The sequence below is a fragment of the Zingiber officinale genome, chromosome 11A (genome assembly GCF_018446385.1).
Source record: "Zingiber officinale cultivar Zhangliang chromosome 11A, Zo_v1.1, whole genome shotgun sequence".
Taxonomy (NCBI): domain Eukaryota; kingdom Viridiplantae; phylum Streptophyta; class Magnoliopsida; order Zingiberales; family Zingiberaceae; genus Zingiber; species Zingiber officinale.
This window is the reverse complement of record NC_056006.1, coordinates 19,999,310-20,013,481: the sequence shown is the minus strand read 5'-3', so window position 1 is coordinate 20,013,481 and position 14,172 is coordinate 19,999,310. Positions and strand designations below refer to the sequence as shown.

The following is a 14,172-nucleotide window of genomic DNA, read 5'->3' as shown; positions in this document are numbered from 1 at the left end:
GATCTTGTCCCACAAGAATTATAGAATTCAGTGGGAGCATCATTTAATTAAAGGCCTAATTAAATGATTTTAAAAGAATATGATACTTATTTCTGCATTTATTTCGTAGAATTACCACGACGCCAAACACGAACACTTCCTCTCTGCGATCTATCCTTAAGAAGGACAAGCTCAACGGAGCAAATTTCTGGACTGATAGGAATCGAGAATAGTTCTCACCAAGAACGAAGACGCCCGGAGCAGCCCCATTCCGAGGCTCCTCCCGCCATCGCCACGCGAAAGGCATCGAGATGCTTACAAGAAGCATCAAGATGATGCATTAGTCGTGCTCGCCTTATGCTCGCAACCATGAACTCGAGCTTCAGAAACACGAGTTGATGTGTGCTTACGATATGGTTGAACATCTTCGCCAACTATATCAAGGACAAGCAGGCACTGGAAGAGGAACTTCATAGGATACCGGAAGATCTTAACAAGAAGAGAAATAAGATTTCTACTTGTATAAATGTTATAGAAGTCAACCTCTATTTCTTCGTCGTGGGTATTAGATACCGGATGTGCTTCGACATTTGTACTAATGTACAAGCACCGAGAAATAGCAGAGCATTGACAAAGAACGAGATAGACCTACGAGTAGGCAATGGAGCACTGGTTGCTGCTATTTTTTCTATCTCTGCCCTCCGGGCTTATACTAGAGTTAGACGATTGTTGTTATGTGCCTGCGATTTACTAAAAACATAGGTTCGGTTTCTTGTTTAGACAAGAAAGGATACTCTTTATAATAAAAGACAAATGTTGTTCGCTTATTTAAAAGATATGTTCTATCAGTAGTGCACCACTAATAAACGGACTCTATATTCTAGACCTCGAGAGCCCTATCTATAACATTAGTACCAAGAGGTTCAAGTCAAATGACTTAACCAAACCTATCTCTCGCATCGTCACTTAAGTCATATAAATGACAAGCGCTTATCCCACTCCATAAGGATGGTTTATTGGACTCATTTGATTTTAATCATATGAGATACGCGAGTCATGCCTACGAGGCAAGATGACCAAGACTCCCTTTAGTGGTAGCGAGAGAGCGATCGATTTGTTAGGACTCATACATAGTGATGTATGTGACCTTTCAATGTCGCCGCTAGAGGCGTTATAGATACTTCATCACATTTATCGATGACTTCAAGAGATATGGTTATGTGTACTTGATGATATAAGTCCGAATCCTTTGAAAAGTTCAAAGAATTCAAGAATGAAATACGTAACTAGCTTGGCAAGAGTATTAAGATACTTTGATCGATCGAGGTGGTGAATACTTAAGCCATGAGTTTCGTGACTATTTAGCCGAGTGTGGATTCTATCCCAACTCACTCCTCCCGGAACACCACGTAGGAACGGTGTATCCGAAAGGAGGAATCGTACTTATTAGATACGGTACGATCTACGATGAGTCACATGATCTTCCGACATACCTGGGGCTAGACACTCAGCCTATCATTCTCAACCGAATTCCATCCAAGGTCGTGATAAAGACACCATATAGGATATGGATCGGGAGATGCCTGGTGTCTTTCATGAGGATTGGGGTCAGGAGGCTTACGCTCGACGCCAAGTCTCGCATAAATTAGACTCAAACCGAAGTGTTATTTCATCGACATCCCAAGGAAACTAAGGGATATTACTTCTACATTCTCACTCAACAGTAGTTGTGGCAAAGATCGGGTCTTTCTAGAAAGGGACTTTGTTTCTAGAAAGATAGTGGGAGCACTCGATCTTGGAGAAGTTCAAGATGCGAATACTAGCATCAAGCCTCGATGGAAATTGAATGGAACCACAAAGTATTGTGGATGATGTTGTTCCACAAGGAGTTGAGGAACAACAACCGCTTCAAGTAGATATACCTCGCAGTCCGATAGGGTACGTCGTCACCGAGAGATACTCATTTCTCTTGTCTCGACCACGATGACATTGTGCTTACAGAGGACGAGCCTACCACCCATCGTAGTCGATGAGACCAGATTCTGAGAAATGGCTAGAGGCCATAAGATCCGAGATGGAATCCATGTACACCAACCAAGTATGGACTTTGGTTGATCCGCCTGAAGGGGTAAAACCCATTGGGTGTAAGTGGGTCTTTAAGAGAAAGACTGACATGGATGGACTTATCTATGAGGGTTTTGTAGATCCACAGCATACTAGCAGAGTATGCAAGCTGCATAGGTTCATTTATGGACTAAAGCAAGCTTCTCGGAGCTGGAATCTTCGATTCAATGATGCAATCAAACAGTTTGGTTTCATCAAGAACGAAGATGAACCTTGTGTCTACAAGAAGGTTGTAGAGAACGTAGTTGTCTTCCTCATATTGTATGTGGATGACATACTACTCATTGGGAAGGGCATCCCTATGCTTCAGTCTGTCAAGACCTGGCTAGGGAGTTGCTTGTCACGCCCCAGAGGAGTCTCTGTCCGAAGAAATTTCGGCAGCATCTCCCCTGTACGGCGGACAATCTGAAACTTTTCTACAAGCACTATATACCTCAGCCACATGCGGCTGGAATAATAACAATAAAAGAAAACAAACACCACGCAGTTAATAATAAATTCAGCCTCTGGCTGACACAACCACGCAGTAAAAAAAAAAATAAAAAAAAAAAATAAAGCAGCCCACTCGGCTGTACCAAAACCAAAACACAAAACTGCTAGCCGGCTAGGCTTACACAACAAATAACAAATACAAAACACCACATAACAACATCAACTCTCCAAAAATAAAACCAGAGTACCGAGCCAAACAAACTGATACATAAAAACAAGCAAAACATACGTGAAACCGATAAGTCTTCTGATGTGACGACGTGGGGACCAGCAGACAGGATGCTCCAAGCTACACCATAACAACCTGGTACGAAAAAGATAGTGTCAACGGGGTGAGTCCAACAACTCAAGAATACCAATGGATACGAGTAGTAAGATATATCTAATAGAACAAACATGGAATACAACTTCCTAATCATATATAGGAATACTCAAACCGAAGGTAATCGAGGAAGTCAGACTCACCAGAACTCCTATCCGCATAAAAGGGTCACAAACCGAAGTGTTCTAAACTCGTATGTCAAACATACGATTCAACCAAACGCAGAAATAAACGCAAGAAACACAATCACAAGAAATAAATGATCAACGATACGATGTCAATGATGGCCCGTCACCCCCGACGCTACTACCATCTCACACACAAACGGCGAGACCGAGGGTATAACCAGCACTCGTGCCACCGCTCCCGATGAGTGACCGAGTGGACGGATGCTGTGTACTCCCGTCCTGTGACCCCAAATCATAAACGGGGAGCTCAACGCCTCAACTCCCAGACATCACGACGGGAGGAATCACGGCTAACACGTCAGGTCACACTACCCACGAGCGACCAACGTAGCAAACAAAGTCCTCGCCGCAACACACATCGCTCGAATCGACCACTAACCCACGAGTGGTGGTGTGCAGATCCATGAATCGCGTGCTCAACAACAACGGAGTCGACTATCGACAAAGATGCAATCATGATGCATGACACTAAGCATGGCAAAACCGATCAACATAACCATATCCATACATACAAAATGGGTAATGTAAAAGCGATGGTCACATACTAAGATCTAGAGTACACACAGATAGAATATCAATAACCCTATGTCCCGAACATAATAAGTATGGAATATCCCGATCAGATAGAAAAATCCATATATACACAATATGGGTACCACAGTATCAGTAAGTCAAATCCACGGATCTAGGGTATACAAGTCCTCTAAGGTATAACAACCTAGACCCAAATCATATCCTCTTCCATAGCATATGTACCAACAATATACACAGATCAAAGAATCGGGTCTAAACACCCGAATCATATATGATATACAAATAGAGGTACACAAATCTGATATGGCACAAAACCTAAGTATCAGATAATCTAGATACACAGGCCAGAAACAACAATCCAAATCCTAGTCCTAACCTCAGTAAGCATGGTATGTCACTCTAGAAACTAAGATACTCATGGTAACAAGATAATCATGGCAACAAATCACGAGATATAATCACAGGTGACAAACCTAACATGCTATGGATATCAAACAGTGACATACCAAAGGCAAACATGTTCATTGCATGTAGTTATAAAATACTATGCATATCCAATGACAATATCATAAAAGATAAGTCAAGAGGTACCCGCCTCCATACGTAGACTGTGTCCAGTGTTCCCATGTCGAGACGCTTGTCCCAAATCCAAGTCCTGTGATCACAATACGCATAACATAACTAATCAAGTAGGAACTAGTTAGCTAATTCCATCATGAATCAAGTAGCCACCTTAACATCAATCTGATTAAGAATCCATTTGTATAAGTCATTCACCAAATAACCATCATGAATCCAACATACATAGTTTTTCCACTTAATCAGTTTCTAACCACCACATCTAGTAATCCCAACAACACCACTAATTACTCAACCCTAACCAATCACAACTACTGTAGATTAAACAAGCTATAATCACATTTGATTAAGGCTAAACATAATTTAATTCTATCAACTCACCCGAATAGGAGACCTCACTGTTAATTCACAACAGGAGAAGTGCTCGCTACCGAAGATCACGGCCGGAACAAGATGGAGTTGTTGATTTCCAAATCCAATACCCTACATAACAATTAACACAGTCATCAAAGCATTTGACTCAATCCCATGTTGACAACCCTTTCTCCAAATCTATAAACATCTTACCTTCATATACTGCTCCCCTGTTATCTCACAGCCGAAGACCTAACCGCTGGAAAAGTGTGATCAATGGAGCTGCTGCTGGAACTAGAGATAGAGCCACCAATCGATTCTACAATCCATATACAGATCGAATGAGTGCCATAACCACCGATCAGAAGAAGTTGGAAACAAAGGTGCTCACCATACCTCAACCTACCTTGATGAGAGAACCCACCTCAAGCTGCGGAGGTTTCCTCCGACGAAATTAGCTTGACTCTAGGGCTTGGCTCGGGAAGATGATCAAGGGGCGGTCGGCATTAGGGTAGAGGGAAGGCGTGACAGAACAAAAAGAATCGCGACCGGCGCTAGGGCTCAGCCGTGAGTCGCATCGGCGTTGCTCCGTGGGGTGAGAGGGCGACGCGATCCAAGCCAGAGAAGAGGTGATTCGCCAACTATCGGCGCTCGGGAGAAGAGAGGAAGAGAGGAACGGTACTGGGCTCAGGGAGAAAGAAGGAGAAGAGAAGAGATTTGCGGCGGAAGAGACAGAATCGGGCGGCACAGCTCGGAAGAGAGGGGAAGAAGAAGCTTGGCCGGCGTTCAATCGGAGGAGAAGAGATAACCGCCGGCGCTAGGAGGTTAGGGCACGGGTGAATTCGGCGGAGGAGAAGAGAAATGGCACGCACGGGGGAAGAGGTTTCGGCGAAAACAGGGAAAGAAAAAGAAAAAGAAATAAATAAATAATTTCAACTTTTCCTCACTTAAATTGGGTAGCCTAAACAGGCTTTCCCGGGCCCCATTTATATCCCCGTTAACTCGTCCATACGAGCTCCGAAAAATTCCCGAAAAATTTCTAAAAATTCCGAAAAATTCTCTTATCAATATTCGCCATTTTTTTTCCGGTATTTTACATTCTCCCCCACTAATAAAAATTTGGTCCCCAAATTTCGTCATCTACCATCAGCAAGTACTAACAACAGATATAGAAAGTATAAATGCTGAACGGTAAATTAAATCACATCCTCAAGTGAAAAATGGAGTATCGAGCTCGGATAATATCCTCAAGCTCCCAAATAACCTCCTCGTCCAAATGATACTGGCATCCGACTTTAACCAGTCGGATAGTCTTGTTCCGCAACTAATGCTCTTCCCGGTCTAGAATCCGTACCGGAACCTCCTCATAAGTGACGTCAGACTGAATAGGAACTGAGACATCTGTCAGTACATGTGTCGGGTCGGATATATATATCTCCTCAGCATAGACACGTAGATCACATCGTACACGCCTACCAAGGACGGTGGTAATGCTAGCCAGTAAGCTACCGCTCCAATCCTCTCCAAGATTTGGAAAGGTCCAACATACCGCAGACTAGCTTACCTCGGAGGCCAATCTCTTCACCCCTTTCGTGGGTGAAACTCACAGAAATGCATGGTCGCAAATGGAGAACTCTAAAAGTCTCCGACTCCGGTCAGCATAACTCTTCTGGCAAACTCTACCAACGACAAATAGTCATCCCAACTGTCCCTAAAATCCAATACACAAAACCTCAGCAAGTCCTCTAGAGTCTGAATGGTCCGCTCTAACAGTCCATCCGTCTGCGGATGGAAAGTTGTACTGAAACAGAGTTGCGTGCCCAAAGGCCTACTGCAGACTCTGTCAAAAACGAGACGTGAATCGGGGTCTCCATCCGAAATAATAATCAACGGGACACCACGTGATCTGATGACCTCCCGGCAAAACAGATCTACCAATCGATCCAGGAAATCTGTCCTCCGATTAGCCAAAACGTGCGCGGATTTGGGTAATTGATCAAAGATTACCCAAATCGCGTCATGGTCTCATCATGTCCTCGGCAAACTCACCACAAATTCCATGGTAATATGTTCCCATTTCCACTCGGGAATAGGAATCTGCTGAAATAAACCGACAGGTATCTGGTGCTCGACCTTCACTTGCTGACGGACAAGACATCTAGCTACAAAATCCGTGATGTCTTCCTTCATGTCGTTCCACCAATAGAAACACCTCAAATCTTGGTACACACAGTACCGCTGGACAGAAAATCATGAGCGATGAGCCTCCGAAGTAACTCTTATAAAACCGATGAGACCGAGGTATGCATAATCTACCTCGAAATATATAATGCCCTCCTCGTCTCAGATAAACTCGATGCGCTACCCGAAGCTATCCGGCCGCAAATAACCCAAATACAAATTTAGGGCTCTGATCCTCGTCCCGATCGACGACCGAGAAACCATGGTAACCATCTGTAACTGAACCTCGGTGGCAAGCCAAAGTCACTCTAGACTTCCAGCTAAGTGCCGACAACCACATTAGCTTTCTAGGTGATAGCTAATTGTATAATCAAAATCCTTCGTGAACTCCATCCATCTTCTCCGGAGATTAGGTTCCTTCTAAGTAAAGCAGATATTTGAGACTCTTATGGTCATGAGAATCTCAAATGTAACGTCATATAAATAATGTCGCCAAATCTTCATGACAAAAATAATGGCGACTAGCTCCAGATCACGGTAGTTCTTCTCATGCTTCTTCAACCAACGAGAAGCATAGGAAACTACTCTATCGTCGCAATCAAAACGTCAAACCCTAGAGAGACGTCGGTATAGAGCACTAATTCCCTCCAGATGGTAAACCAAAAATCGGAGCCAACACTAAACTCCGCTTCAGCTCCTATAAGGTGTCTTCCACAGTCCCAGTGAACTTCACGCCTTTCCGATCAGCGAAGTAGCATAGTAATCCGTGAGAAACCCTCAACGTATCTCCGGAAATATCGAGCCAAACAAAGGAAGTTGCGAGCCTCTTATATCAACTCTGTCTACTCCCAACGGTAATAACCTCGATCTCCTGTGGAACCACGGTATACTCCTACTGGTGACCGTGTGTCTCAAACATCTCACAGAAGACAACCAAATCAGCACTACTGATAATCACATATACATGTTCTCGTCGAAACATCTTTAGACCTATGCAAAGGTAATGTACGTGACTCACCTCAAATCCGTAATAAATCACAACATCGTCAACAAAGACAATGGAAACTGATCCAAACATTCTAGGGATACCCCAATCATCGATTCTATGATAACACCTAGGGCACCACAAGCACTAATGGTAAAACCAAGACACAAAATGTCCGTATCACAGACATTCCTAACCATGAGATCCTCAACAATAAATAGATCTAATCACCAACGATATATAATCACCAAAGAATAGAACCTCCAGTGTGAGAGCAATGCTCTATCACACGAAATACCACATATGTGGGAGCAACGCTCTACCACAAGAAATCCTCCATATGTGGGAGCAACACTCCACCACAAATAATCCAGAATATATATCCACAATAAATATGGGAGCAATGCTCCGCTACAAGCAATCCGTAATATGTGGGAGCTACGCTCTACCACAAACGATCCATAACATGTGGGAGCTACGCTCTACCACAACAATACATAAGTGCCCAAGCACCTAACTATCTAGCTAGAGACAGCACAAGATCTCTCTACCACATATCACTGTGGGTAGCCTAGGGTATAACCACCCAGTAAGCAAATCAATTCCATAGTCAACTCTATCATCCTCCTAGTGGGTCGGTCACCCACTAATGGGAGAATTAGTTGACAGGGTAAAACAACCAATATCATAATGTAGACATTTAATATTCTACATTTAACATAGGTAGAATCATCATGATTCTACCAACCATACATCTGGCACACGTGCACACACAACATAAGTATGATCGACATACTCCTCCATTTAGTACACACCAAAAATACTCACATCATAGGTATAAATCACCGTGATACCTCCAACAATGTATACCGAACCCGTGTGCATATACCATCGTAGGTAAAATCAACAATACCCCTCAAACAACACTCACATGACAAATATACACATATGCCAAGAGTATAATCAACATATACTTCCAATAAGGCATACTAAAACCCAGGTGCATTCACAAATCACACATAATCAACAAGATACCTCAAATATGTCAATCAGGCACGTACAGCTAACTAAATAGCTATAATCCACAAGAAATCTACAATAACCATATCTAGATGGGAATATCTCACTATCCACAAATGAACTATCCATCATAGAACTTCTTCCACTCATATCAATCATATACACACTTCATAGATATGCAAAATCAGCATATTTAATCCAATCTACCACATAAACCCTATGTCATCTTTTAAGTTATCCAATTAGGTACATACAGTCTAAAATTACAGTACCCATGGAATAGGATACATCGATCCTCTATCGACTGACCAAATCATCAATAGTATATGGCTAGTTCAACCCTTTCCCACATCAGTATAAGCTAGGTACTCGTTGTGCTCAAGTTATCCAACTAAGCACGAATAACCCAAGATTCAAACATCTAAAAGTAAAGTAGGTCAATCCCCTACTGATCGGATCAACAAAACTAATCGGTCATCTACTAACTAATCAAGAACCAATAAAACCTCTACAAGCGTCTAGGGTAAATCAACCCACGACTAACCCTAGTCAATATGTGTAAATCAGTTTTCTATTGACCGATCTAACCAGAGTACAATAATCATCTACCGACGAAAACTAACTAAAGTATATCGGTATTCTACTGACTAGTCAACATGAATATGAAGGTACTATCTACTACACACTAATAACAACAGAGGCTGGTATGTGCCTCCATCCCATAACCAATTAGTAGTAACTAAAGCTAATACTACTAATGGTAAAATATGAAAAATCAACAGAGATTATATTCCTTAATCTCTATTAAGGTCGATCAAGATCAGTGACTATCCCATCACATATAATATGGCTACAACATCAGACAGATACCAGATACAAAGTGTCATAACTATCACAGTCAACAATGCATACACTAACTAAATAATATGATAACAGTATACCAACATACCTTCTATAGCTTGGAGATGTCCTGCTGCTGCCAGGTCCCAAAATCCAAAAAGTCACATCGAGAAGACCAAAACACAAAAATCCGAAACACCGGAAAAATAAGACACGTAAGTCGATCTCTGATACCAAATAAATTGATATCAGACAAATCTCGAAAATCCAGCACACATAGCAAGTATCGTAACCTCGCTCTGATACCACTAAATTGTCACGCCCCAGAGGAGTCTCTGTCTGAAGAAATTTCGGCAGCATCTCCCCTGTACGGCAGACAATCTGAAACTTTTCTACAAGCACTATATACCTCAGCCACATGCGGCTGGAATAATAACAATAAAAGAAAACAAACACCACGCAGTTAATAATAAATTCAGCCTCTGGCTGACACAACCACGCAGTAAAAAAAAAAATAAAAAAAAAAAATAAAGCAGCCCACTCGGCTGTACCAAAACCAAAACACAAAACTGCTAGCCGGCTAGGCTTACACAACAAATAACAAATACAAAACACCACATAACAACATCAACTCTCCAAAAATAAAACCAGAGTACCGAGCCAAACAAACTGATACATAAAAACAAGCAAAACATACGTGAAACCGATAAGTCTTCTGATGTGACGACGTGGGGACCAGCAGACAGGATGCTCCAAGCTACACCATAACAACCTGGTACCTGAAAAAGATAGTGTCAACGGGGGTGAGTCCAACAACTCAGCGAATACCAATGGACATGAGTAGTAAGATATATCTAACAGCAACAAACATGGAATACAGCTTCCTAATCATATATAGGGAATACTCAAAACTGAAAGGTAACTGAGGAAGCTGTACTCACCAGGAACTCCTATCCAGACAAAAGGGTCGTCAAACCGAAAGTGCCCTAAATCCTGTATGCATGTCAAACATATGCATCCAACCAAATGCAGCAAATAAATGCAGCAAACACAATCACAAGAAATAAATGCATCAATGCATATGATGTCAATGATGCGTCCTGGTCACCCCTGACGCCAGTCAGTCATCTCACACACAAATGGCGAGACCGAGTGGGTAGGGTTATGACAACCGTGCACTCTGTCGTCACTGCTCCTGATGAGTGACCGAGTGGACGGGATGCTGTCGGAGTACTCCTGTCCTGTGACCCCAAATCATAAATGGGGGAGCTCAATGCTCTCAACTCCCGGTACACGATGACGGGGAGGAATCCCTGCCGGCTAACACGTTGTGTCACACTACCCATGAGCGACCAACGTAGCCAAACAAAGTCCCTGCTGCAACACACACTGCCTGAATCGACCACTAACCCATGAGTGGTGGTGTGTGCAGATCCATGTAACTGGCGATGTGCTCAACAACAATGGAGTCGACTATCGCACAGCATGCAATCATGATGCATGACACTAAGCATGGCAAAAACTGATCAACATAACCATATCCATACATACAAAATGGGTACTGTAAAAGCGATGGTCACATACTAAGATCTAGAGTACACAGGTCAGATAGAATATCAATAACCCTATGTCCTGAACATAATAAGTATGGAATATCCTGATCAGCATAGAAAAATCCATATATACACAATATGGGTACCACAGTATCAGTAAGTCAAATCCACGGATCTAGGGTATACAAGTCCTCTAAGGTATAACAACCTAGACCCAAATCATATCCCTCTTCCATAGCATATGTACCAACAATATACACAGATCAAAGAATCAGGGTCTAAACACCCGAATCATATATGATATACAAATAGAGGTACACAAATCTGATATGGCACAAAAACCTAAGTATCAGATAATCTAGATACACAGGCCAGAAACAACAATCCAAATCCTAGTCCTAACCTCAGTAAGCATGGTATGTCACTCTAGAAACTAAGATACTCATGGTAACAAGATAATCATGGCAACAAATCACGAGATATAATCACAGGTGACAAACCTAACATGCTATGGATATCAAACAGTGACATACCAAAGGCAAACATGTTCATTGCATGTAGTTATAAAATACTATGCATATCCAATGACAATATCATAAAAGATAAGTCAAGAGGTACCCGCCTCCATACGTAGACTGTGTCCAGTGTTCCCATGTCGAGACGCTTGTCCCAAATCCAAGTCCTGTGATCACAATACGCATAACATAACTAATCAAGTAGGAACTAGTTAGCTAATTCCATCATGAATCAAGTAGCCACCTTAACATCAATCTGATTAAGAATCCATTTGTATAAGTCATTCACCAAATAACCATCATGAATCCAACATACATAGTTTTTCCACTTAATCAGTTTCTAACCACCACATCTAGTAATCCCAACAACACCACTAATTACTCAACCCTAACCAATCACAACTACTGTAGATTAAACAAGCTATAATCACATTTGATTAAGGCTAAACATAATTTAATTCTATCAACTCACCCGAATAGGAGACCTCACTGTTAATTCACAACAGGAGAAGTGCTCGCTACCGAAGATCACGGCCGGAACAAGATGGAGTTGTTGATTTCCAAATCCAATACCCTACATAACAATTAACACAGTCATCAAAGCATTTGACTCAATCCCATGTTGACAACCCTTTCTCCAAATCTATAAACATCTTACCTTCATATACTGCTCCCCTGTTATCTCACAGCCGAAGACCTAACCGCTGGAAAAGTGTGATCAATGGAGCTGCTGCTGGAACTAGAGATAGAGCCACCAATCGATTCTACAATCCATATACAGATCGAATGAGTGCCATAACCACCGATCAGAAGAAGTTGGAAACAAAGGTGCTCACCATACCTCAACCTACCTTGATGAGAGAACCCACCTCAAGCTGCGGAGGTTTCCTCCGACGAAATTAGCTTGACTCTAGGGCTTGGCTCGGGAAGATGATCAAGGGGCGGTCGGCATTAGGGTAGAGGGAAGGCGTGACAGAACAAAAAGAATCGCGACCGGCGCTAGGGCTCAGCCGTGAGTCGCGTCGGCGTTGCTCCGTGGGGTGAGAGGGCGACGCGATCCAAGCCAGAGAAGAGGTGATTCGCCAACTATCGGCGCTCGGGAGAAGAGAGGAAGAGAGGAACGGTACTGGGCTCAGGGAGAAAGAAGGAGAAGAGAAGAGATCTGCGGCGGAAGAGACAGAATCGGGCGGCACAGCTCGGAAGAGAGGGGAAGAAGAAGCTTGGCCGGCGTTCAATCGGAGGAGAAGAGATAACCGCCGGCGCTAGGAGGTTAGGGCACGGGTGAATTCGGCGGAGGAGAAGAGAAATGGCACGCACGGGGGAAGAGGTTTCGGCGAAAACAGGGAAAGAAAAAGAAAAAGAAATAAATAAATAATTTCAACTTTTCCTCACTTAAATTGGGTAGCCTAAACAGGCTTTCTCGGGCCCCATTTATATCCCCGTTAACTCGTCCATACGAGCTCCGAAAAATTCCCGAAAAATTTCTAAAAATTCCGAAAAATTCTCTTATCAATATTCGTCATTTTTTTTTCCGGTATTTTACATTGCTTCTCAATGAAGGACTTAGGTGAGGCATCCCGCATTCTAGGGATTCAGATCTATAGAGATAGATCTAAGAGATTGCTTGGCCTAAGTCAGAGTACATACATTGACAAGGTACTCCTACGGTTTGCCATGCAGAACTCCAAGAAGGGATTTTTGCTGATGTCACATGGCGTGAGTCTTTCGAAGACTCAAGGTCCCTCTTCTAGAGAGGAGAGAGACCACATGGATCAGATCCCTTATGCCTCAGCCATAGGGTTTATCATGTACGCCATGCTATGTACTCGACCTGATGTCTCGTATGCTTTGAGCATGACGAGCAGATACCAGTCATATCCAGGTGAAAGTCACTGGATAGCGGTCAAGAATATTCTTAAATACTTATGAAGGACTAAAGAATATTTCTTGATATATGGAGGCAATGATGAGCTAACTGTAAAGGGTTACAGTGATGTCAGCTTCCAGACCGATCAGGATAATTAAAGATCACAGTCGAGGTTCGTGTTTTGCTTGAATGGTAGTGCTATGAGCTGGCAGAGTTCACAGCAGTTCTACAACGTTTCCATCTCATTCGAGAGATTATCGATAGAGGAGATGTGGAGATTTGCAGAGTACCTACAGAGGCTAACATCGCAGATCCCTTGACCAAGGCTTTGGCACAGAGAAAGCATGATGGTCACACTAGGTCATTAGGCCTTAGAGCCTATACTGATTGGCACTAGTGCTAGTGGGAGATTGTTAGTTAGAGCCCTAGAGCCAATCATTTGATGATTGTATGGACTCATGTATATCATATTCTTATATATATATTAAGGCATTTAGTTTTTGGTTATTATGCTTATTTGTATTAGTGCCAGATAAAATAAGTATAGTAACGTCCTTGAGTAGAAGGTTCTTACCTATATCAATCGATTGGTTGAATCGATAGTGGGATGATATAGGGAACACTACTCTAAATCATTCC

General features: G+C 42.5%; 2 long non-coding RNA genes across 6 annotated transcripts; both read right to left on the bottom strand.

The window, feature by feature from the left end:
* Positions 1-4,228: 4,228 nt before the first annotated feature.
* Positions 4,229-5,462, bottom strand: LOC122031111. Of its 3 annotated transcripts, none has more exons than XR_006125742.1 (4): positions 4,964-5,462; positions 4,786-4,891; positions 4,600-4,701; positions 4,229-4,294 (listed from the first exon to the last, which is right to left on the bottom strand). It is a non-coding gene; the product is annotated as an uncharacterized LOC122031111 (long non-coding RNA). The 3 variants fall into 3 exon arrangements; XR_006125744.1 differs by having other exon boundaries at positions 4,969-5,462; XR_006125743.1 differs by having other exon boundaries at positions 4,979-5,462.
* Positions 5,463-11,767: 6,305 nt separating this feature from the next.
* LOC122031110 lies at positions 11,768-13,001 on the bottom strand. 3 transcript variants are annotated; one of them, XR_006125739.1, is made up of 4 exons: positions 12,503-13,001; positions 12,325-12,430; positions 12,139-12,240; positions 11,768-11,833 (listed from the first exon to the last, which is right to left on the bottom strand). It is a non-coding gene; the product is annotated as an uncharacterized LOC122031110 (long non-coding RNA). The 3 variants fall into 3 exon arrangements; XR_006125741.1 differs by having other exon boundaries at positions 12,508-13,001; XR_006125740.1 differs by having other exon boundaries at positions 12,518-13,001.
* Positions 13,002-14,172: the final 1,171 nt, after the last annotated feature.